Below are 23,968 nucleotides of genomic sequence, written 5' to 3' on the forward strand. Positions count from 1 at the left end.
GCTGTAGATTTATCATTTTTGAATTGTGAATTCGTGCCCTATAACGAATGCAGATGCCTAACAGGTGAAGAAAGCATTCATGCAGACTCCTGCAGTGTTTTGACTGGCCTAGGATTTGCCAGTAAATGTAAATAAAGCCTTGAATGATAGTAGGCGAATGTAAAACAAATATAATTAAGTTTAAAGTAATAGGGATGTATAAAATCTGTTTAATTATATGCATACATACATATAAGTTTAAAGCAATAGGGATGTATAAAAATCTGTTTAATTATATGCATACATACATATGTATACAGAAATAATATATTTTAGTCAAGACGCTATCGACTTCGAGTGCAAAGAGATACAGGTCCCTCTTCATTATTAAAATATTTCTTTGCTCTGAAGAGAGACTTGTACTTATTTGCCCTCGAAATCGATAGTCTTGACTGAAATAAACGCCAAGAACAAGGTTGTTAAATTGCAATTTTATAAAAGTAAGAGATTTACACAGAAAAGGATTTGATTATAACATAACATAACAATAGTGGCGTTTCCTTCATGATAAAGAAGGAAAAGAGCTTAGACAATGTTGCCCATTCCTCTACCGCCATTTGAACATTTAAAACAAAGATTTTAAATGGTTATTCCCTTGCAAGGTAAATAGTAAATAAGTAGATAAGATCCCAGACTGCCACCAAATATATAGTATTAGTAAAAGATCCCATCTCTAAATTCAGGGGGTCGGTTAAAACGTAAAGACTTCCCAATTGGATGAAGAGCCGATTCAATCCCTCCCAAACCACCAAACGTAAACTCTTGACCAAATAAGGGTGCGATGGCGAGTCAAAAAAAAAAAAATAATTACATAAGGAGGGCAGAGGTGCTTTCTTAAGCCAAATGGCCAGGTGGTATATAAAGATTTTATATCTATTTCCAAAATATATACCAAAACACAGCTATGAGAAGGAAATCCCTGCATAGTTTCTTTTACAAAGGAGGACAAAAAAAAGATTTGATTATACGCAACTTCAGAATTCTGAGAGTATAAAATATATAAAGAAGACAAAGCTACAGCGACATTTGTAGTATTTGAAAATGTAATAAAATGCAATATTTTATTTTGTGTTGTCTAACTTAACTTGCATGTAAATAAATTTGAATTTTTATATTACCTATCATTACAAATGGAATGAACTGAAGATGAAGATTACGATAGTTTTACAGTAAATGAAAATGAGTTTTGCAAATTTAGGCTTTATTGCATATATTATCTGTTGACGGATGAAAGACTACCATTCGGACTCAGATATTAATTTCTATATCTTTATATAAGAGCAAAAAACAACAAACAAAACAAACAAACAACAGCTGTAACAGAATAACCCAACTAATTAGGATTATGATATGCATCCATGCATATCGTATATAGATATACAGCGAAAAATTGCCAGATAAATGGAAACGGAGGATTTAAATAAACTTTACTTGGATTTTTCAACTCCAAAATGTGATGTGAAGCAAGGAAATTTTAAACCTGAACAGCCAAAGGTACAAATGTTAATCATTCTGCTTTATCCATTTTTTGTAAACAAATTCTAATAATTATCTCTAGTAATTCATTTAATTGTAAGTTGTATTTTCACGTATTTAACACAGTAGAAACGTTAAACACGCATTGTAAATGAGCAGTTGTCAAACATTGTATTAAGATAAGCATTTTCTGACATTCACATTATATTTTCTTTCTGCTAATTGGTTTATCATTCGTTACCAACTGAATAAGGTGTCTAACATACATTGGCTGCATACTATGCACTTGTTCTGTTTCATTTCTTAGATCCTTCTCAAAGAAATTATGAGTGATAATTAGTGTTAGTTTTATGAGTTTCACTGAGTAAGCTTAGAATAATGAACTATATCCTAATCACCCATGACTTTGTTTTCAAAATGAATAAAGACAGCGTACTTCTGTTAGAGTTTACAGGGAACGAAATAAGTTATCCAGGAATAAATAGCAGTAGAGAAATTTGATTTTTCTGTAATATTCAACTATTGGTGAAATTTTCGCAAATGCACATTCTTTGTTCTGATAACGTCCTAGACATAAATGTACATTAGCATTCATACTTACACGTTATATATTAATATCGCTCTGCCTATACACTCGGTTTTTAATGCATGTAGCTTAATATTTGTCACTTCAGGAAAATAACTTCGTGCAGTTTAAGTCGCGTAACTTTGTGCTGAAGTCGCCCAAAGCTCCAATGAAACTGAAATCAACGATAATATTTTGCACATTTGTGCAAATTTTTATTACACTAAAACGTTTTCGTTAATGGCATTTTATGCTTCGAAATTTCGCTCTTCAATTTGAATGATGTAAAAAATTACATTGTATTATAAATTTTGAAATGGATTAGTTAACATTATTATTTATTATCCCACTTACTATAATTTCTTACCCACTTACTATAAGTTACTTAGTAATAATACGCCTGTGGTTTGACAATATCGCGGATGTGACTTAAAATGATGGAGGAAGTGTCATTTTATAGAAAAATTCCTTAAAATACAAACAAAAGAACACAAAATGTATGCAATTATATAAATAATGTAAAATTTCGAAATTTTGTCTAAATGGAAAATGCATTATTTTCTATTACATTTATATGCCGTGTCCCTGTTATGAATAAAACCTACTGTTCTAGGATTAGCTCGGGAATAAATTAATTAGGGGGAGTAATTAGTAAAAATTTATAATATATATAAAATGAATAGTAGTACATGAATTTTGTATAAATAGAAAAACATTAGGCAAAATATAAATATAAATATATGGGGTGATTAGACAAATTTAGAACGACTTCGATAAATAATTTTAAAAAAGCAAATATTTTGGGGAAAAAATATCGGACTAAGCTTATTATTTGAAATAAGATTTATCATGTGTTGCTTTTAAATTTATTTTCCTTTCAAAATGTGGCATATAAACAAACTATGGATTGAAGGATATGTTTTTCGCGCTTCTCGAAGAGAAATATTCTTATTACGTAATTCAAAAACATTGCGAAATACATTACATTACATTTTTAAGTACAAAATAGTAAGTAAACATTATTAACCAGAAGAGAAAAACCGACAGCCATTACTTTTGCATGGAAAGAAGACTCCAAAGAAGCACCCGGAAAAGTATGCATGTTTTTTCTAGTGTAGCTAAGGTGGAATATTTGGTATCAAGAGAAAATCTACCAACAAAGAAATCAATAACAAAGTTCTTAAATACATCAGTAGCAACAATAAATAAAAAATAAACGAAGATTTAGAACTTATAAAAGCTAAAAACATAATATTCGCGAATTTTGTCGAGGCATGCTGTTCAACGTAGAAGAATTTCTATAGTCCTGCATGAAAATTATTTAGCAGGAGGTAAACGGAAATACATTGTGAGCTTTGGAAATGCAAGGGGTTTAAATAAATGACTTCAACGAAAAAAAGGTGTATTTATTATCGAAAACGAAAGGGAAAAATGTACAAACATGTTTTCATCAATGCAAAGAAAGTTTCAGTTAGAATTTTATGATTGCTGTAGGATTTTGTCACTCTAGGAAGGTAAAAATGCGAAGAGTGGGAAAAAATTTATCAGCGTTCTATCAAGGTAAAATTTTACGTCCGATATTTACAAAAGAAATTCAATTTTGTACCCCAATAACTTTCAAAAGACTGACATTCCAGCAAGGCAACGTAATGTATCATATTTCGAAAAGCACCGCTGTATTCCTTGTAAAAATGAAGACTGATACATGTATTGTATATGTAACTTTTCAACAGAGCGCTTTCTAAGTGTAAACCCACATATTTAATGCATTCTGGAAAGTAGTGGAAGAGAAATGGGAAGCTATGCCCTTTAAAATTTTATGTAAAGCTGTTAAGTCATGGAAATCCCGATGCAGATTTATAGTGTTACGAATTTTGTATTTAGATATTGTTAGTAGAATTATAATTAAAATTGATTTATTTCCCCGTGCAATGCAGCGCGTGACAAATTTTAAGAGAAATCTACGCCGGAAAAATAAAAATACAACAGCACGTGCATTTAACACTGAAATAAAAGTTTATCCCTGTAACTGATATTTAACTCGAATAAATGTAATTCACTGCTATGTTAGCTGTAACCGTAATTTTATTCTTTTTTGCTTTCCATAAATTGCTAGAACTGTCTCGCGCGACCGATTTAAAAAGCTATAAAAGCCAGAGAGATAACATCTCAGCTCAGTTCTTTTACCCAACCAATGTGATGCCATAGCCATGTCCAAGTGACAAACTGCAATCGCCCCTTCGCCATTTTCTTTCCCGTCGTCCTGGACTTACTATGCTGCACTCATTCTACTTGAAGCGCCCTTCTATGGCACACGAAGTTCTGAAAGCCGGAACACAGTATGAATTTTTAATGCTACTCTCGGCATACATCGGAAGTTGGAGTTTCTCAGCTCAGTTGTTGTTGTTGACTTAGCTGCTCTAATTTTTTGTTGATCGGATTAGCTTTCTCTGCGCTTTAGATTGCGTTCTATTTAATGTTTTAGTAGTTTAAAATATAGTTACTGATTATATTGCATGATACTGCGATAATCTACAAATAGCTTGATACCAAATATTCCACCTTAGGAAAAATCCAGCATTTTGTTAAATTTCTTGTGATAAGAATACATTTTATTGACTTTTTATCGGACTTGTGCATTCGCTCTATTACGAACCCGTACTCACGCAACAATAGCCTAGAAAAATAGGCTATGAGATCAAACACTTCAAAAAATACTCTTTGCATTTTAATCATTCCTTAAATGGCCCCGAAATCCTAATAAATGTATGTAAACATCCTCTGGAACTGTTGATCAGTCTACTGAATTTTGCACAGCAAAATGCTGTGGTTACATACCTCATGGTTCAGGCTGAAATTAAATCCGAAATGTTTGCTTTTAATGCATGATTTCTCATTAAAATATCAAAATTAAACAAAAGGATTTTGAGATTTTTATAAGTCAGCGGATTTTAATGGACGTATAAATGTGTCTTCAATGAAGAAATGGCTTTCAACAGTGAAACAAATTGTTTTTGAGTTACATGGCGTTTTTCTATTCTCTTTTTGAACATGTAATTGAATTAAAAGTTGCAAACTATTCATGTTCCAAAAAATAGTTATACTTCAAATTTTCTCTTTTTATCTGAAGTTAGCGACTTCGTTTTATGGCTCTAGAGCATTTTCCTTTGGTTAAATCCTTTTGAACTAGATATGCCATTCACGAATCGAAATTACGGAAGTACTTTACGGAAGTCCATTTTGCGAAATATCTTAAGCCATTTATCGGGGAATAAATTTTTACTGCTCCCTTTTTCTTGCGGATTTTATTTTTTTGCAGCCAAAGCACGAAGGGCTAAAGAAAGCTGGAATGTCCCTGATTTCCATAGCAATCTTTTTATTCATTAGCAAAGATGTTCGAAAATTTGAATGACTTTTGATTTTTGCCGTACGATCAAATATTACTTCCTCAAGGCAAACTGTGTTATCGTTTATAAGTGCCTTGGACATTAAATATTGATTTTGCATATTTCAGCTATCTAAGGATCTGTGTAAACGCATTTTATGCATAATTATTACTTTTCAAAAGAAACAAAACAGTATGAAACTGACTTTTTCGGTGTTCGGATTTTCTGTTTTGGTTTTGTTTATAAATTATGGGTTATTGTCTACTTTTTTTTTTTTTTTTTTTTTTTTTACCTGACTGTTATTTTCTTTAAATGAAAGAGAATTGAAAGAAACGTTTCGAGTTGCTCCTGAAAAATTATTTGACTAATTAATTCGATGTAAAAACTAAATAGATAACAACAGTACAGAAGAATTAATTCGATGTAAAATCTAAATAGATAACAACAGTACAGAAGACATTATTGTTATTTTTGCAAGACAAGTAAATATTTTGACCCAGAATCTTGAAATATTTTCTTTTTTCCGTGAAACATTTGGCTTAATTTTTAACTGAAGTTTAGACACCCTTTTCTTAGATTTAAGCCTTCATTTTCTTATTTTAAAATCCCCATTTTTAAGAATATATGTATCGACCGAAAGTAGTCAACTTTTAAAAGCCCTCTATCCTAAGCTATCTGAAACTCAAAAACAAGCTACACGACAGGACAGGACAAAGTGTGGGAAGCACCAACACATCGCCATTGGCAGAACTGGTGTCGCTCCTTCACACTAACCGTCTTGAGAAGAACATCTCCACAGGGTGTACTTACGCCATGCATCGGTGTTAATTGAAACGTTATCATTAGGGCATAGAGAACTTGTGGGCCGGGAGATACAGTTGCTGATGACAATGACATTACAATACAATAACATACATTACAGTTGATGGTGAAATATAACTTTCTTTCTTTCCACCGACAGCGAGGCAGCCGGTCCACTGGGTAGTTAGCATATCGGCCAGGTAGCCCCGCTGACGGAAATAACTTGAACAAAAGACACACTTATAAATACATATTGTGCTCAAGACGACTGCTGGGGGCAGTGCAAACAAATGCTGGACGAAGACGATAGTGCATGATGGAAGAAGGGTGCATTGCGGGCGTGAAGAACAATTCCAGTTACATATTTACAGAGTAATGGATAGGTGGTTACAAATACTAAAAGTAATAAGAAGTAAAAAACTAGAAAGTAAAACAATGCATAAAATAAAAAAAGGCAAAACAGTGGAAACAATACATAAAATAAGGCAAAATACATAGTTCAAGGTTCATAATTCAAGGTTTACAGTTCAAGAAGATAAATATATACAGGGAATAAGAAAAGCCGAATAAGCTAACTTAAGATAAAATTAGTTCGCTACAGGTACAGAGCATACAGGGGCTGTGCTGGTGACGAGGATGGTGGCTGAGAATTACTCCAGCCTGTCTGAGATTATGCGTGCAATGTTTATGCAATCGCATATGCGTTTCAATGCATTGCGATTTTTGAAGTAGCTTCGGCCCATGCATGGATGTGGTTTGCTACTGGTTGCCTAAGATGATATTTAGCGGTCTCTCTGCAAGCGAACAGATAGTGGTCCGGATCTCCTACCATCCCGCATGAGCAATGCTCGTTTTCGCGTCGTCTGAAGCGATGCAGGTAAGTCATGAAGGGACCATGTCCTGTTAGATACTGAGTGAAGTGAGACGAGCCAGATTTTAGAAGCCGGCAGACTTTTGGAAAAAATCTGTAAACTCTTCTGTCGGTGGTTTCTGTCTCCCACAGATGTTGCCAACGTTTAAGTAATTCTCTCTCTCGAGCTCAGCTTCTAAGAACGAACCCGGGAGAGCCACGTCAAGTGTGCGAACGTGGGGGTCAGTTGCTGCTCTTTTGGCTATTGCATCTGCAATTTCATTACCCAGTATTCCAGTGTGGGCAGGTACCCACTGGAGTTCAGGCCTATAGTATTTAGGTGTTCTTAGTAAGAGTTTTTGTATGGCCCTGACGAGTGGATTTTTACTACATTTGCCTTGGATTGCCTGGAGGCTAGAGGCTGAGTCTGAATATATACTGGAATAGTTATTTTCCAGTGCGTAGACAAGTGAAGCTTTTAATGCAATCAGTTCAGCCTGAAAAACTGAGTTGTGGTGCTTAAGCTTTCTTTCCCAGGTCTTTAAGATCTGGTTCCCAAGTAGAACACAGTATCCGCTACCGGTGCCACATTCTCCTTTGGAACCATCGGTGTAGATTGCAGCGGCGTTGAACCACGTTGGTGACCTGCAGTTAATCGAGATATTGAATTCGGCCGGGTGGCAAGGTGGCTCGGGAATGCTTTGCTCATAGTCAGTATAAACATAAGTCCTATCCCATAAACTTATTGTCTCTTTGAGTCGGAGCACTCGCACTATTGCACTCTCGCGATGAGCTAAGAGATGCAGAGGCGGTAATCCTGAAATCACGTTTAGAGCATTAGTGGGCGAGGTTTTATATCCTCGGGTAATGCTCAGGAGGAATGGTCTTTGTGCTGAGCGTAGCAGATTCTCCATTTTAGTAGTGATCGTTATGCCCCGCATGGAGGCTCCATATAGTGCAATACGTTCAGCAACTACAGAGTACCACGTCTTAAGCATCCTCAAAGAAACTCCCCATGTTGGTGCTGCTGTTCTGAGCATGGAATGAAATATCCTGTGAAGTCGTGCCTTGACCTCCTTTAAATGTGGCATCCAAGTCAATGTGTCGTCAATTATAACTCCAAGGTACCTCAAGTTTCTGACTATTTTAATATTTTTCCCATGAAGGTTGATGCACGGGGTTCTTCGATGGCACTTACCTGGACAGATAAGCATACCTTGGGTTTTTGAGTTGGCAATAGTTAACTTATGGTCATTGGCCCATTTGGCCATCTTGTCCATTGCTTGTTGTGCCCTAGTCTCATATGCGTTGCGGCCGTGCCCTTTGGTTACCAGCAAAAAGTCATCGGCATAAGCCAGTATTTCCGTGTGAGGATCTGTGTTAAAGAGAGTCAGCGCTGTGTCCGCTACAAGATTCCAGAGCAGTGGACCCAGACAGGATCCTTGAGGACAGCCTCTATTGATGGAACGTGAGTGCACTCCTGCGTCCGTAGTGGCTTGTAAGCGGCGATCACTTAGGTAGCTGTAAATAAGGTCAAAGAGAATCTTAGGGCTACCCATGTCCTGTAATCTCTTCAGTACATCGGGCCACCACAACGAGTCGAAAGCGCCCTGTATATCCACAGAGATAATGAGACTATGTTGGTTATTTATTCTGTTATTTGCTATTAATTTTCGTAGGTGCTGCAGCGCGTAATCCACAGATCTGCCAGGAATGAAGCCGTATTGTTTGTCATTTATGCTTTGTCCAGACAGGATATAGTGTTTAAGTCTTTGAAGGACGACTCTTTCTAGTACTTTACCCAAGGCAGGAAGAAGGCAAATAGGCCGGTAAGACGTTGGTACATTAGGGTCTTTTTTCGCTTTGAGGAAGAGCACCACCTCACCAAGTTTCGTGCCGGCTGGGAAATATCTGTTGCGCCAACACGCAGTGATGTAGGCATGCAGTAACTCCGGATGCATACTGTTAATGGCTTGCAGAATGCCATTATCTATCCCATCAGGACCTGGTGCTTTATTGGTGTTTAACGCTTTAACAATGTCGCTTATTTCTTTGGCGTTAGGCAGTGGTTCAAAATCTGTTTTCTTGGTATTGTAATATTGCTCAACGCTGGCTCTGATATTTCTTTGTGCGGGATTATCTGTGTCTGCGTTATCAGGTCTAAAGATATTGTCCAGAATGTGCGCAACTACTTCTGTGCTAGTTGCTGCTCCGTGGCTTATTGTGGCAGTAAGATTAGTAGGTGTAAACATCTTGTCATGTGCAATACGGAAGACAGTTCCGAACTTATTCGCAGTGTTGGTACAGTACTCTTTCCAGGATGAAAACTTCGCTTTTGCAATCTGTCTTTTGTAAGCAGCTCTGTGCTTTCGAAAAATTAGCGAGTGTGTCTCTCTTTCTAAGGGATCTTTGCATGCTTGCATTTTGCGCCTTAGGGCACGGACTTTGCTGCGTTCAGCAGTCAGCGTGGTGCTCCACCAAGGAGTGCATTTCGGGGCTGCGTAATGTTTCCTTTTCAAGACTTTTTCGCACACTGAGAGCAGTGTTTGCATAAGATCTTCATGCATGGCGTCGATGTCTTTACTACTGTTGCAATTATTACATTGTGCCACGAGACTTTCAATATGGGTTGAAAGTGCATCTTTAAATTTGTTCAGGTTTATATACTTCGTTTTCCATCTGTTCTTTGTTATAAATTGGTGCTCCGAATCTATTCTGAACTCAATGTAGCGATGGTCACTGAACGAGGGAGTTTCGCTAACCTTCCAATTGTGAATATTATTAAGAATACCAGTGGTGGCTAAAGTGATATCAGGCCACCCCTGATCCCTGGTAGTCCACTATGTAGGAGGGCTGTCGGTGGGGTTGACGACTGCAAGGTTATGAGAAGTGATGAAGTCAAGGACAGGGCAAGCACGCCTGTTTTCCTCTGGCGCACCCCATAGAGGGCTAGCAGCGTTAAAGTCCCCAGCGATTATCTTATTCCTAGTCGGAATCATCATGACTTGTTCCAGCTCCTGGAGTGCAGTGACAATGTCGTGCGAAGGAGGAAAATACACGCTGGTGATGGCAATCTGACCATAAGGCCCTTCCAGTTGTACAGTAACTGTGTAATCTCCTTTATGCATTAGCAGGGGCGTGAGTGGACCATTGTAGGCGATGGCTGCTTGATTGCCTACTGAATGGTAAGTTTTGAAGTTGCTGAATCCTGTGATCCTGTTGTTAATGGAATGAAACTCTTGTAGTGCGGCTAGATCTACATTGTTTTCTAGAATAACCTGGGCTGCATGGACAGTTGCGGCTTGGCTGCGTTGCAAGTTGCTTTGAAGAACTGCAAAATCATGTACTGTTCTTGGATATGCAATAGCCTGCTGTTCATCTACCACTGCACCGTTGATTTCATTCTGAACAGTTCTGCCTTGTAGGCTTGACATTGTCTTGCACTAGACGGGTGTGTGGTATCGAAGCTAGTGCCTTTGGATTTATTGTGAGTTGCGCAATTGACGCAGTGTGGAGTCTTTGCTTTGCAGTTATCCTGGCTATGAGCTTGTCCACAGTTTACACAGGCCAACGCTGCTTTACAAGAATGACTCAAGTGTCCCAGCCGCTGACAATTAAAACACCTTGCAACTTGAAAGTATTTTCTGAAAACACAAGAGCTGAATCCTATAAGAATTCTTCTAAGGTCCTTAATATCCTCGTACAGATTCTGCTGTAGGTCGACGATCCAGGTGAGGCCGATAGTTGTGCGAATAGGATTTCTTGGATGTATTTGTTCTTCACTTGCTGAGGGCACCAGGCTCGCAAAAGCTTCACGTATGTCGTCTGCTGTTGCGGATGTGGGGGTACCAAAGACGATTATTGTGGACTTTCTGAAAGAGGGCTCTCTGAGCGTGACTGCTGCTGAGAGTGAGGGCTTTTCCTCAATCGCTTTCCTGAGTGTTTCTATATTTTGTCTGTGGCTGCACCTAATTAAAAGTTCGTTAGAGCGTGTGGCCGCACTTCTTCAACAGTAATGCCCAGTTCCCTGGCGCTAAGTTCAGTAGTCAGTTGTGTTCTGACTTGTTCTGGAGTTCTATCTGTTTCTTCTGCTTTTAATAGGAGGACGTGGTCTGATAACTGTTTGTTAAGTTGCGCAGTTCGTGCTTTTCTTTTTCTCTTTTTGACTTCGGTAAATGGGGTTTCTTCTGTTTCCGTCTGTTCTGGAAGGTCTTCTGGTGTGGCCGGAACTGTTAAAGAACGATTATCATTCGCGCTGAGTTGCTGTTGCAGCAGCTGAATTTTTCCTTGCAGACTTGCACGGTACACTTCTTGTGCTGCAAAAGTATTGCGGATAGAGGTAATTAATGAACCAAGCAGTTTTTTCTCGCTCACGCTGAATTTGCGGCTGTCTCTTGTTTGCATTAAAAATGAATGTAGCTGGTCGCTAAGATGATTGATGGTCTCGATTCTGGAAGCTGGTGAATTGATAGTAGTGGTACGCGTCTCAGCTGGAGGGGAAGCGTTCACATTAATCATAGGACCATCTGAGTTTGCTTGGGATTTTGGAGTTTGCGAGCTCATTCTAGTGTGACTAGAAATTATCTTGCATAAACAATACAAGTAGGTTTAACTCAGCAAGTAATATAATACAAGTAGGTATAACTCAGCACTAGGATGGTAATTGCGTAGAATTATATGCACCGTCGCACTGAGAGATCCTCTCAGTAGGGTACAGAGCCTCGACCGCCAGCCCCTTTAAATAAGCATATACAGGTAATCTAAGAATTAAACAGTTGGAAGTAACTTAACTGAACACACTAAATACTATTAAAAAAATTGCATAATAATTATGAGCTAATAGCTCAGAACAAAACATAGGGGAAATGCACAGCGTTAATAAATTATTAAACAGCTACATATAAGATAACCCAATACCAAAAAAATATCAAAATAAAGAATTAATTCAATTATACAAAGTACAATGAAATGAGAGAAAACTACGGAGAACTGAGATACACAATTTACACTCAACACGTACTCAACTCGTGTTATTTACACGAGTATGTTAAAATTATGATGGGCAACATATGCTAGGAATATTTAAATAATACAGAAATTAAAATTATAATATCCGATAGGCACAATGTTTGAGAATTGAAATGTTTAAATTATGATGGTTTCAGCGTATACTAGGCATATTCAAATAACACTGAAATTAAAATTACGATGACCGATAAGCACAAAATTTGAGAATTAATATGTTTAAATTATGATAAGTGCAACATATACTAGGAATATTCAAAGAATACAATAATTAAAATTATAATATTCGATAAGCACAATGTTTGAGAATTAAAATGACTATGTAATGTAGAATAATAAAGGTACAATAATACAAGACGGACGAGACCACTGAACGTACGTTGCGGAGTTATTGCAAAATTTGCGACACTGTAGATTTTAGCAGAGAGATAGTAAACTGTCGCATGCAAGATGAAAACTCAAAAATGCTCCAATGCAATAAACAATTTTAAAATCCTACCTTATGATAATATACATCTATTCTTCTCTTCATAAGAATCCACAGATAAAACACGCAGATACAAATGTTAACACTGAAAACACAGACACTAATGTAATTACCCGAATTGACTGGGTATTATCTAGTAGCGGAACACGGGATGGCCTAAATTCACTCTATAACGCTGTACACACAGATGTAGTCACTAATTTAACTGAAGTTTATTAGTTGTATGTATAGATCGGCTTGCAAAATTCAGACTAGAACACTCTTCCCGCACAGATGTAAACGTATATTTAGAAGCGTTGAAAAATAATTGCTTGTCATTGAAAAATTTGCTTAAATCACTAAAACCAATTAACTTACTATTTCGTCAAATTTGAATTTTGAGTTGGTGGCGTCCTTCGCTGTGTAAAAAGTTTGAACGAAACTGTATAAAAAGCTAGACTTGGAGTTTTCGAACTAACAGTCCGAATTTCTTCGATTTTAGAAACTTTGGTTCCACTCGATATGCTGTTTATGGGAAAATTAGCTTGGAGGCGCTAAAGTAATTAGCAGCGGAGATATGACTTTGAAAATAAACACACACTTCCATTTGTTATCTCTCCTTATTGCAGCTCCATAAGTTCCCTTTGCAGGGGGGAGGCGGGGAAGGTTGCACTGCTGCTCTGCGAAGGTCAAAGTTCACGGGTGGTAGCTCGGACCTATCGAACGGCAGTGCCGCTGCTAGGGAAGTTGTAGCTCCTTGCTTTACACAATGCACGTAAATGGAGATACTTTAATATTCCTTAATAATTTTCATAAGCGTCACACGGTCAAAATCGCTAATCAACATGTACTATAGAGCATGCTCTTTGCGATGATACTATTTTTGACTATTGTCACACGCTATATCTGCATATACACGGCTTTAAGGCGGAGCGATAAAAAACGCTTGCTACTTCTCTCGACTCCTTGGATATATTTGGTGAAATATAACTATAAATATCAGTATATTTTACTATCAACTGTAAAAACGAGCTACAGATGATAGTACAGTTTTTGATGAAATCAGAAGAGAAACACGCCAAGTGAAACATAAAATTAGTAACACAACAACCTTGAGTTTGGCGCAGATTTATGACAATATCTCAATCCATTTCGAGGCCAAACAGGTACAGGTCCCTCTTTTTCAGGAGCAAAGAAATCTGCATGACTATAAATTAGGATCATATCATTGCCATTCTGATACACAACTACATAAGAGTTTTACTACATAACACATCAATTTAAGTTTGCCAAAGGCCTTTTGCGTCTGTGAAGAAAAGAAGGTGCTCATATGCTCCCAACGCCCGCAAGCGAAAAAACCGCTCATGACCGAAGTCAGTAGTTTGATGGTCGGGAACAGGTAAGTCAATGGTACAAACACGAGGCAGGAGTTTAGAAAACTAAAAATACCATGCATGAACAGTAAATTAGTAAAAGTCCAATCGGGGATCAAACACCTGATCTTGAATTATTGAAGTCAGTAACTGCACGGCTGAGCTGAGCCCTCTGCATCACTTTAAAGATATAAAAAGATAATTAAATTTATTCCAAAGAGTCCTTAAGTAATATGCTTCTGCTTGAGTAAAATTTAATCCTCACTTTCTGTAAATTTCATCACAGTCATGGCTGCACTGAAACCAGCTGCAAACTTCTCGGCTGTGGATTTCGCTGCACGTGTCCTCTCAATATGGGGTATAATGCTTCTGAGAAAGTGATTAATTTTCTCGTCCTTTAGACAAGGTATGACTTCGTTGATTTCATCTGGGGAAGGCTTGATCTTTGTCTTTAATTTCTCGTTGTAGAGAGTTTGGGGGAGACTTTCTGTTTAACTTCAGCATTACTTTAAGTAAATTGTGGAAATTCGTTTATTGTAGGAAGAGGAATTTCAGGTTTTGAAGGAATTGTTTTCTGCTCAAATTTCTTTTTGTAAACAATACATCCGCGATAGTTACTTACATGAGCTTCCTTACAGAATATACATGCTGGTTTTTCTTCAGGAGTTAGGGAATATTGGTTGCTTCTGTCATGTTTTCCGCACTTGCAACATCTCTCTGGGTTTATACATAAGTGCTCTGAGTATCCATACTCTTGGCATCTGTAACACTGAACAGGTCGATTTTTCGGCGTAATTTTTTTGGTTATAACGTTTACACTAAACATGTTGTTTAAGTTGTGTATAGAGTAGCCAATTGAATTTTTCTTCAAATCCAGTAGAAATTATTGGGAGTTTTTCGTAATTATTGCTCTTGCTTCTTGTGAATTGCTTTACTTTCTGGATGGGGAACTTTCGTCTTTCAAGATCGTAGAATAGTGCTTCTTCTGTTACTGTATCAGGTAAATTCTTCAATATCACTTAAATGGGTTTGTCGGTAACAAGCTGGAACGTACGAAACGGGATACTTAAATCATTCCACAATACTTTTATCATAAACGAAAATGGATTTTTACTTCATTTAAGCTTCAAATTCTTCAATACAGACTTGAAAAAGTTCATTAGTTTTCAGCCAATCAATGGCATGTTGTTTGAATACAAATCGGTCGGGGACGACTCCTGCTGGATGTCCCACCTATGGCTGTATCTTCGTTAGCGTTTTCTAAGGATTGGAATCTATTTTCTTGTGCTATCTTAGGTTCTGACTTAGTTAGGATATCCATTATATTCTTGGGGGTAAGACAGCTTCCTTTGTCTTTCAGTTGATGGTTCTGCTGTGATTTTCTTTTTTCCTTGTCTTTCTTCCATAATGTTTCTGCTCACTGTTTCAGCGGCGCTGTTAGGCTTCGTCTGTCTCAGTACAGTATATACGTTGTTCACCCCACATTCTTTAATTGTCTTTCCGATATATTCAAATCTTTCCTTTTCAGTTAGATCATTGTATTTATTTTATCTCTAATGGGAAACAAATCAACGCTTTGTCTCTGTAAGCCTAAATTTAATTCATTTAACTTTCCAAAAATATCAGCTAAATATGCTAAACGTCCCAAATATAACTCATAATTGAACAAAGCTCAGATCGCATAAATTAACAACTGTTGAGAAAAATTAAGCAGGATGGCAGGATATTTAATTTTAAAATTTGATTGTTAAAAATACTTGGTTTCTTTGCCAACCACATATTTTTCTCTTGCTTACCACCAGTGGTATGCGTACCAGCGGTTGACAGTCGCTGAGCTTAGATCATACTTTTAGCGTATTATAAACTTTTCACGGGTTTTGTACCATTACTTCCACCACCGACATCACTTATATAGTAGTTGTTTTTCTGAGGGGATAACTCTAGCATCAGAAAATTGCATTTAAAATAGCGTAATTTATTTATATTAAAATATTGGATAATTTTCCGTTATGCACTTGCACGCATTTCAGCGGGATTTTAGTTGTCCACAGTTTCTACTGTGTGTGTATGCGTGTGTGTTTACAATTAAAAACATACATGCACACACATGAAACGTTGGCGCTGTTATAGTGTTTGGTTTCTCTTTCATAGGTGAGAAAATACGTGGTAGATGCATCACGGAGAAGTACCAAATAGTGTTTATCAGTCTATATATTTAAGGAAAAAAACAGCGTGTGAAAGACTTAAAGTTTGAAACCAAAAAGTTTTCACCGCATTAAAATAAATAATATATTCTATTACAGATTTCTCGAGTCCCAAGTCCAAAATCAAAGGCATGAGCATCTAACACTTCTGAAATACTAATGAATCTAATATTGATTCAATAACTAATGAATACTAATAATAATCCTAAACTAATGAATACTGATATACAAAACTATAATGCTAATGAATGCTGAAAATTTAGCTTTTATTTTAACATTTATCTTTTTTGACGTTTGCAACAGAAATTCAGTAAATCTGATCCTAGAATCTGGCACATATTAATGTAATTCAAACTGAAACTTCTACCCCCCACAATAAAAGTAACAATAAGAATCTTTGCAACACTACTAAAAATACTGCAATATACGAATACAGATTATAATTTAAATTATTTAGTATGTGATTGTTTATTTTGGGTGCAATTGATACACAAATATAACGAACATGCATTGCAATTAATTTACTTATATTTAAAATTTATGCCAAGGCTGAGTGAATATTTTTCTCTTAAATTTGTCATTAATATTTTTCAAAAGTGTTTATTTAAAACTGAATTGAAAATTGTGTACATCTATTTTGCACATTTTCAGGAAATAGAAAATTGATATTCTTCCACTTATTTATCTTGCATTCATTATATTATCATGCTTTTTCTCCTTATTCTCAATGAATTATTCCAAATTAGGAAAACATAGCAATGATTTGAAATTTGGATAAAAGGAGATAGAATTTAATAACTAAACAAAAACGATAAGGGAAAAAAAGATTTGAAACAAAAATTGGCTAGAAATGAAAATGTGCGTTGTGGCATATTGAACCAAACAAAAAACTATAGATTCCAGGAGAAAGGAACAGTCAGTCAGAAGAGACAGTTTGGGGTTCAGCTACTTGTTATGCGCAAAACAAAAGTGCGTATATTTTAGACACTACAAATGCTCCGCTCCCAATTTTCTTTGTTGAAAAATTCCCTTACCTTTGATTTTTGCATTCATCTGACAAGAAAAGAAAATCCCTTCCTTCTTATTCCTTCTGCTACTTTATGAAATCTTTTCCCTTGATTGAAAATCTTATTCTTGACATCATTGTTCCCATAAAAAATATACGCATTTTCTTACTTTTATTTTCTCCACCTACTAATTCATTCGTTTCTAAAAGAATTCGAGATTAATTCGAGAAATGCATAATTCATGTTATATTATTCCAGAAGTTCGCTTCTATACAAGCAATTTTTTTGTGTGTAATGCGTTGCTCATTTCTTATTTTTATCCATTTTAAGCACACATGTTTACTGATAGTTCCATAAAAAACACTATTAGCATCAAACAATTCATTTATCAAAACTTTATATTTAGATTTAGAGGCCAATTTCACATTTTGAAATAACGTCTTCACAACGTGGCTCGAAAAACAATGGCATGCTGCATAGTGTTGCTTCGGACTGTTTCCCCTATTTATGTTTTATTATTATTCCTTTTGTAGCAACAGTTGGGAAGGACTGCTAAATCGTTCCGTGCGTGCTATTGCTGTGCAAGTTCACATCCAATTAGCTGGTTATCGTGTAGAATTCTAATGATGGAATGAGTGAAGATTTGTGTTTTTTACTTGCAAAACCTTAATAGTATATTAGCAGCTGATTGTTCTAAATATTTTTAAGCATAGAAAAATGGTACAATTCCTAGCATCTCCCCTGCATTTAAAAGGCGACGGTAAGAGGTACGAGACGCAGGTGGTTAAATTTAGGAAATGACGAGTCGTCTTCCGTCACATATTTCTTCATCGATATGCTCTCGTGTCCCTGTCCCGTTGCCTTTGAATTGAAGGAGAATGTATAGAATTATCGTATTCTTCCCCGTACAAGTATTCGGAATGTTATAGCACATTCATCGGGTAGCTGAAGTTTCACTGCTCGAATCTCGGATAGTCCAAGAGCAGAATGGAAAATTCTGATGCTCAGCGAGAAAGAAATCTTCTGGTTGGACGTTAAAATCTGAATTCTTTCAAATTGTCTTTCTTTCTTCTTCTTCTTTTTTTTCTTTTTTCAACGTCTGCACTATTAACAAACTTCGACCAATACGCTCTGTCTAACTGAAAATTACAGTGAATTTGAGTACACAAATTTGCATCTTCTGACGTCTAATTTCTTAATAATGCTTTCAAAATATGCAAGAAAACGAAAGACAACAATGCATGCTTATATATTTTTGAAAATATTTTAATCAAGTATTGTTCATGAAATGTGTTTTCAAAGAATTTCATACTACGTTCAAATCACGATGTGTAATTAAAGAAACATAAAACGGTGCGAATCTTCTTGTTTTGAAATCATTAGTTAAAGTTTTCAAAACATAAACTGAAGTCCTTCCAAATCTTACGAAAAAATTTTAAAAATAATGCTTATCTAGCTACATTCCAATAATTGGGTGAAAATACGTTAGAAGAGAATATTCCATCTCTTTAATTATTCGAATGAGATAACACTGAGTAAAATTTCTTCTACAGATAAAAATGAACTTTAAAACTTTAATGAGTCTTTAGAATATATTTTTCATCATTGCTTAAATTGATGGGAGAAAATGCAAATTTCTTCGAGTGAATTTTACTCTGATGGCAGAAAAAATTAATTTTATTTTAATGTTATTGGTATGAAATATAATTAAAAAGCAAATACATAAATTTAATTTAGTTAATTTATTATTCCTTTTTTAGATTGACAGAATACGACGCAAGAACATTTTATATTGAAGCTGAAAGTGAAATTCACTGTGAATGGAATTTTGAAAATATATTGAAAATTTCCCGTCGTTAACAAAGAATAAAGTAATATTTCTTTTATATTCTTAGTCTCTAATGATATTATTACCTGAAGTGTTGTTCAGAAAACAAATAAGCAATGCTTTTTTTTTCCTTTAACATTTTCCACCTTAAACTAGAAATATTTCATGTGAATTAAAAATTTAGGGTGAGAAACCTATTAAAAGTCTGTCAACAGAAAATATAAATACCTGAATGGCCCAAATATAAGATAGTTTTGCATACATTAAAGCGACGTTCCATTCTTTGAACAAATAGTGGAAAAGGTAAACTTGATAAAAAAAAAAAAAAAAAAAAAAAATGCTTCACACACCTTAAATGAAAAAGGTAGCAAAATAAATATTTGCATAAGTCAACATGCAGAACTAGTTTTGAAGATCAAATCGTATTTTTAGCCCAAAAACTTATGAGTTTCGAAACGCGATTTTGTGTTGTTTGGGTTTCATGACTTGATTCACTTCCCATTTCAAATTTCATTTATTTTCTACTGATGAATAAATTAAGTTGTTTAAAAGCAATAGATGTAGTTTTTTAGAATATTTTTTTTAACTTTTAAATCTGATTTTGGTAAATAGAAATAAATTCAATTCATGATATAGCTAAATAAAATTATTGAATGTTTTTTATAGATTTACGTTGTATACTTTTATGCTTTTCCAGTTTTCCAAACGTATAAAGCTTTCCCATGCTAAGCAAAATGTATATTCATCTAATCTCCTATGAAATGAATGTGCTTTTTCTAATGATAATCTCTGCTGATAAAACATATTACAATTTAAAATAGCCCTCTTGGGAGTAAGTTAAAATCTGAACCACTTCAGATTTTATTATTATTATTTAATCTAGAAGGGCTATTAATTCCGTTTTGGCATGACGCAAATCCACAACTTTAAAAGTCTGAATCACTTTTCAAATTGTTGCCACCAAATATTATCGCCTTCTATTATATTTAAAGAAATTAAATAATGAAGAATCTGCATAACTGTATGTATGTTTCTCGCATTGTGATAAAAAAAAAAGGTACGAGAGCCATCAAAGTTTGAATAACATGCGTCTCCATCCGAATATGGGCATCTGGAAGCCCGAATTTGGAATTTGTTTTATCATCTATTTCATATTTTGTAAAACCTTTTGGTTTTGGTTAAAAATGAGTTTTTGGTTAAGAAACTCAACGATTTCAAATCGAGCAATGGCAACACTGTGCCAAAAAAATAATTATCTTTAGCGGGGGTGAGTGTGTGTCGCAAATTCTAAAGATATGTTCTTTTAAAATTATTTTGCGATGTTGCTTTTGAATTTTATGGCTTAAGTGCGAAGAACATGATATTTAATAAATAAGAAAAAGCCACAAAACGTTAAGAAACGCCCCTTTGGGTGCAATATAAAATCTAAAGCTTCCAGATATTTTTATTAAAATTATTTTTTTCATTCGCGAAAGTAAATATGGTGGCAATACGAAAGTAAATCTAGCTAGAAGTTTCTTCCCAAAAATTACGAACCAAACCTCTGTTGCTCTTTATTGATAGAAAATTGAGACTGACAGGAATCAAAGTGTTTTAAAGTTAAATATGACTTTTTGAGCTACGTGAATACTTTAAATAGAATGGTTACAAATCCACATATAAATTTAGTTTGCCAAAGCTTTTCTATTTTATAATTTTCATGAAAGACAAATGAAAAGTGTAATTTCCCAACCAGTAGCTGTGAACAGTGCATATTTATGCATTCCTTTCTGAACAACAATTTCACGTTTTTTAATATGTACGTTCAGTACGCGCTTAATTTAATAGATGGATATTAAGTTACTCATACAAGAAATATTATAGATACACCAGAATGTCATATATTCCGCAAGGATTTTGAGCCGTCTGCTACGATTCCTTAAAAGAAGATGGAGGGATGCGTTCGCTGAACTTTAAAAAAAAAAAATTAAATATACTCGATTTCTCATGTGTTTTTATATTTTAAGAAATTTAAATCCTATACAAAATTTATATAATTTGCAACAAATCAAAGAAACAAATAGATTAACCACTAAAAAGTTTCTGATTCGGCTGTTCCAAGGAATTTTAATGCTTTCAATACTAATTTCTTTACACATTATATATATATATATTGTGTAAAATATGTATTGTGTAAAATAAAAACTTCTGATGCTGTAATATATCACAAGTTTTTATTTTAAAACAAAATTTTCGCGCAATATGCTGCTGCACTATAGAGGAAAAGTTAGAAAATTTGGAAAAGTCTACAAAGACCCAAAAGAAGTGAAATTCAAAGCTAGTAAAATTTCAGAAGTCCCTATAACAAAATTCAGAAAAAGTAAAGAAATGTGAAATGCAAAAACCACAAAAATTAGAAAAAGTAATGGAAATTAAATTTTATTCAACGTTATCAAGAGGAGGTAGATCAGACTCAATTAAACTTCCTCCCCTTGAAAAATATCTGCGTTTCTGGTCATTCAATACTGCGTGAGGAACATTCTAAATTATTTACTTACAACAGTTCACCCAAATTTTTGAAATCCTCCTCGACGCAGGTGCAGTCCTTTAAAGAAGTATACAAAGTCAGTCCATATGTAAAAATTCCAATTTCAAATTAAGCAAAGGAAATTAATTAGACTTAAAATTTTTCTTACTTTACATACCATTTATAAAAACCTTAATTATAATTATTTCTTACTTTATATAACTTTTATGCATACGATTTATATAAAAAGAATTAACACAATCAAAATCGTAAAAACAACCTTGTATTTAGCGTAGCTGACTAGAAAATTGAATCTCTGGAGAATCCGTGCAATTTTATAGCTAACAGAATTTTCAAGTCGGTTTCTCCCCTATTAATAAAATTCAGCCTTCGATTCTAAAAGATTGCGTTTCTGTCTTGAATTCTTGGGGAATTTATAGTATATCGTGTCAATGTGGTTTAAGATATATTGGCCAAACAAAAAGAGCGTTAAAGTTTCGTATCAAGGAACATGAATCTTATGTCAGAAAAGGCGAAATTAACAAGTCTTCAATAGCGTATCATAGTTGGACATTTAACCATAATTTTGACTTTGGGTCTGCAAAAATTATCCAAAAGGCTTCTTCCATAGGTGAATTGGATTTTCTTGAGGCTTTTCACATTCACAAAGATTTAGCAGGTAATAGTTAATGATTTGAAGTCCAATCCAGTCCTTCCTAATGCCTTTAAAATTCTACTATCTTAATTCCGTTATTTTTGCCGATAGATGGCGTTACCTCCTCGCGTTTGGTACTACCAGAAGGAATAAAAATCCGTCCACTGGTTGCTTTCCATTATTTGAAGTTCAGATTTTGAGCGTGAAGGTGCATTTGCCCCTCGCTCCCTATTTTAACTAACTCTAATTTTTCTTGTCCGTTATGCTTGATCAGATAGCCTGGCTCAGTAAAAGTAGGCGGCCAGTGCAACTCTGATTAAAAAGCCAGTTATTACCACATGCAGTGCTGATAAGGACCACGTGTTTCTGAGACTCCTTCTCCTTTATTTTCTTCTTTTTAGGTATTTCTTTCTCCTGATGAGGAGGGACCTTTAGCTGCCCTCGAAATCGATTGAGTGTTTCAGTATACTTACGCTAAATACAAGGTTGTTTTTACGATTTTAATTGTCACATTAGAGTGTTTCTCTTCTGTTCTAGTCTAGAATTAAAACAATTTGAAAATTTCTTACAAGCAAATAATTCACCGTTTAAGAGATTTTTAACTTTCTATCGCCAATTAGTTTCCCATTGAAGCCAAACTGCCACCCTTAAGCGTCTTTTTTGAATCTAACTCTTTTGGTCTTTTTTTCGCTGTTAGTAAATTAGTTTCGAAGTTCTCTGTTTATTCCCAAGTCTGTTTTTTAATTCTAAATTTCAATTTAAATTTGAATTTTAATCTTAAATTCTGTGGAAAATATCCACTTTATTTATACTACTTTTTAATTTATTTGACATTGGGATTTCTTCCTTTGGATGCAACTTGTATATTTTTCTAACGGATTGTCTCTGCATCCACTGAGGAAGTTATGATTTAAAAGTTCTCAGTTAGTTTATTAGTACAAGCCTTGTATGTCCATGTAATATTTATATTTATATTTTCGCACGGAAGAAATATTCCCTTCTTCCAGGATGACTATTAACACTGTAAGACCTTTTACAACAAAGTCAGGTCAGTGGTTATCTCAGGCGGTGCTCAGTATATTTCGTATTACTACATCTTAATTTGAATTTTAAATTCTGTAAAAAGTCTGTAATGAATTTCTTTTGTTTGTAATTAAATTCTTCTTTAAATTTCATTCATTTTTTGAATTGGGGTATTAGTTGTTCGAAAAGTTTTGATTTTAACATTTTTAGCTGCTTTATTGCATTTGTAGGATTATTTGAAATTTATTAATTATGAATTTTAGTGTTTGGTCTTTGTAAATATTAGTTCTCAATTTATGTCTTTACTGATAATTTTTCAGCAGCTTAATGTGTGAAAATAACAGGCATGTTTATATTTTATTTAAATTTTTTTATATAATTATACATATTAATTTAATTATAATGTTCTATTTCGATTATACCCTAGGAAATGATAAGCATAAACTATTGCAAAATGGAAATTATTAAAATTAATTCTTTGGAAAATCGAGATCAAAATGTGCAAAATAGTAGAAGTTAAGAACTGTGATAGAATCCGTGTTAAAAAATGTATTGTAATTAATACATTTGCCAAAGAAAAAAATTACCGTTGATTTCATGAATGAATCAAATTTAAGTTTCGGTTTCAAATTTGAATGTATGGTTGGCTGAAGCGTTATGTAAGTATTTGCGTCATGACGTGCTATGTAAGAATCATAGGTGTAGGTTTAATTTTGAAATGACTAAATTTCGAGTGGTTTATTATAGTAAGTAGTTACTGTTTT

General features: G+C 34.7%; 1 protein-coding gene and 1 long non-coding RNA gene across 3 annotated transcripts in view; one reads left to right on the plus strand and one right to left on the minus strand.

Annotated features, from left to right (window-relative positions):
• The window catches only part of LOC118185731 (uncharacterized), a 228,531-nt gene that overhangs the window by 80,882 nt on the left and 123,681 nt on the right, over positions 1-23,968 (minus strand). The gene's annotated exons all lie outside the window — the stretch shown is intronic.
• LOC118197587 (somatostatin receptor type 2-like) overlaps positions 1-23,968 on the plus strand; it is a 378,592-nt gene that overhangs the window by 56,147 nt on the left and 298,477 nt on the right. The window contains exon 2 of one of the 2 annotated variants that reach the window (XM_085815400.1): positions 18,953-19,063. The exons of the other annotated variant lie outside the window; for it this stretch is intronic. The gene's annotated coding sequence lies outside the window, so the exon portion shown is untranslated. The remainder of the gene's footprint in view (positions 1-18,952; positions 19,064-23,968) is intronic. 2 annotated transcript variants of the gene reach the window in all.

This window comes from Stegodyphus dumicola, chromosome 4 (assembly GCF_044657685.1).
Source record: "Stegodyphus dumicola isolate Sdum_Otavi_A_Nest chromosome 4, ASM4465768v1".
Lineage (NCBI taxonomy): Eukaryota > Metazoa > Arthropoda > Arachnida > Araneae > Eresidae > Stegodyphus > Stegodyphus dumicola.